We start from the raw sequence: 3,110 nt of genomic DNA on the forward strand, positions 1-3,110 counted from the left end.
AGTGAGGCAGCTCCTGGCCTTTTCCTACACCTATTACTAGGTAAAGTGTTCTTTTTTTTTTTTTTTTTTTAATGTTTATTCCTTTTTGAGAGAGAGAGAGACAGAGGCGTGAGCGGGGGAGGGGCAGAGAGAGAAGGAGACAGAATCCGAAGCAGGCTCCAGGCTCCAAGCTGTCAGCACAGAGCCCGACGCGGGGCTCGAACCCACGAACCGCGAGATCGTGACCTGGGCCGAAGTCAGAGGCCCAACCGACCGAGCCACCCAGGCGCCCCTAAAATGTTCTTGTCCTCATAAGATGTGCTAGGTTTGTGGGAGGAAAGGCTGGAGCTGCTGGTAACCATCTTTACCACCACTTGGGTAGATTCTGTCCGAGCAGGACACCTATACAGAGCAGGGCCAATAGATTAAGAGAAAGGGAATCTGAGGACATTATTTGAACACTAGGATCCAAGACTGAAATTAGATATAAATGGGTTTTGCAGTTAATGAACCAATCTATGCTCATAAATCCATTTGAGGCTGGTGTCTGCAGCCTCATATAAAGGAGTCCTGACTAATATCCAGAGAATCCTAATCCGTAAGACCCCTGAAGCCACTGATGTCTATGAGGCCCTGCCTTAACAGCAACTCCTGACCAACGAGTGACCTTGATCAAGAGAAGCCACTGAGCCCTTCTGGGGCTGGACGCTCCCTTCTGAAGCTGAGATTACCAGAGTATTCTCCAGGACCCATGTGGTCCCAAACAACAGAAAACCCACCTCAAACTGGCTGATTTGAAAAAGAGAAGTCCCGAAATAGAACCAACCTCAGGGCGCCTGGGTGGCTCCCTCGGTTAAGCGTCTGACCTCAGCTCAGGTCATGAGCTCACCATTGGTGAGCTCGAGCCCTGCATCACGTGAGCGCTGCTTCTCTGTCCCTCTCTCTCTCTCTGGGAGATTGTCCCCGCCCCACCCCACCCCGCCCCTCGCTCACTTGTGTCCTCTCTCTCTCCAAAAAACAAAACAAAACGAAAAAAAAAAAAAATCTTCAGGTGCAGCGTAACGCAAAGGCAGCAACTTCAACACCACGATGGGTTTCTCTCTCCCAACTGATCTACTTCTTCTGGGTAGACTTCTTCTAGACTTCTCCTCTCCTCTCCTTGTGGTGCAGGATGGCCACCAGCCCCCCCCCCGGCCCCCCCCCCCCCCCGAGTTTCCAGCCTCTCAAGAGCGCCGCCCAACGGGAGAGCGTGTGTGAGCCCTGCCCAGCCCAGGTGGTGCTTTCTATGTGCTTGATTCATTCTTCTTTCTTTTGAAATTTTTCAAGTTTCTCTTTGAGAGAGAGAGAGAGCAGGGGAGGGGAAGAGGCAGAGACAGACAGAGAATCCCAAGCAGCCCCCACACTACCAGCACAGAGCCTGTGGTGTGGCTCGAACCCACACACCCTGAGATCAGGACCCGAGCCGAAACCGAGAGTCCCACGCTCAACCGACTGAGCCACCCAGGCAACCTTGAGCTTGCTTGGTTCTGATTGGGTCCCGCATCGATGGCTGATCTAATCGCATGGCCACGACAACGCCGTTCTCTGATTGGCTGAGGCCTTGCCACATGACCACCCCAGAGCTGGAAGCAGAGCCCCACCGGAAGTAATTGGCTGAGAAGGGGTAGTCTCCTGTGGATAATGGCGGTGGGGGACAACGTTTGGCCTCAACCCTGCACCCTCGGTGTACCCATGCCCTCTGCCATGTCATTTTGCAGCCTGATATTAGTACACCCCGTTCGACCGTCGCTTGGGTAGACATTCACTTTGTTTCTGCTTGCAAATCTGCTCCATGATCCTCTTTCAAAAAACTTACTGGGGCGGGGGGAAAAATGTGGAGAATTATGGCTGAAAACTTCCCAAATGCGATGGAAGACATTAATCTGTCCATCCAAGAATCTCAGCGAGCATTGTTATTCCCTATTATTACGTTAGCCATGTAAGAAGTTCTGATTACCTTTCCTTTCTGCACGACCTTTCGTTTTCCCGCTGTTAGGAATTTTCTGTTTTCCATTTGCTTAGAATCATCTATGTCCTTAGTAACGCAACCCCAATCTCTCCACTCGTTGTTCACATCGTTTCCCAGGGGATTCGGTTTAAGTGCTTTCCAAATTTAACCTTCTAGAAAACTGCTAGAGCCCAGCCCCCTCCCTGCCTTGCTCCAGTACAAACCAACTGCTCTCCAGACCTGTTGCGGTTTCTTCCCGGGGTCTGTCTCCTCTCATTCATTTCCTCGAGGAGTCCCTTTCCCTCTCTCCTATGTTGGAGTTCCTATTCGTGTCTCGAATTATGTTTCTCGTACTTGATTCACTTTCTTTTTTTTTTTTTTTTTTAATTTTTTTTTTCAGCATTTATTTTTGGGACAGAGAGAGACAGAGCATGAACGGGGGAGGGGCAGAGAGAGAGGGAGACACAGAATCGGAAACAGGCTCCAGGCTCTGAGCCATCAGCCCAGAGCCTGACGCGGGGCTCGAACTCACGGACCGCGAGATCGTGACCTGGCTGAAGCCGGACGCTTAACCGACTGCGCCACCCAGGCGCCCCTCGTACTTGATTCACTTTCTTGTGGGCACATTTTGTGAGAGAAAGCTAATAAAGGGTGCACAAGAAGTAAACTGTTGTTTAAGTTCTTGCAAACAAATTGTATGGGATATTGCGAGATTTCTTTCTAAAAGAGCGGGTAAGAGTTTGCCTCTCCATCAGCAAAAATGACGGAGTGCTTCCCCCCAAACCCCGCTAGCCATTCAGTGTTGCCCTACCTCTCAGTAGAAAATGCTACCTCATCGGTACTTTCATTTGCCTCTCTCTGGTTTCTGATGAGGCGGAGCATCTTCAGGTTAGGTAGTTGTGTACTTAATTTTTAAAAGGCCCCATTGGCTTTTTTTTTTTTTTTTTTTTTTTTAAGTGACCTCCATGCCCAACCTGGGGCTGGAACTCATGACCCCGAGATCAAGCGCCACCTGCTGTACCGACTGAGCCAGGCAGGCGCCCCTCCCACTGGCATTTTGACTGGAATCACACGTGGGGGCTCCTCCCACGTTCCGACGTTAGCTCTCTCTTCTTTATGCTTCAACACCTTTTTTCTTCATGGA

The sequence above is a fragment of the Herpailurus yagouaroundi genome, unplaced genomic scaffold (genome assembly GCF_014898765.1).
Source record: "Herpailurus yagouaroundi ecotype Mexico unplaced genomic scaffold, PumYag 410, whole genome shotgun sequence".
Taxonomy (NCBI): Eukaryota; Metazoa; Chordata; class Mammalia; order Carnivora; family Felidae; genus Herpailurus; species Herpailurus yagouaroundi.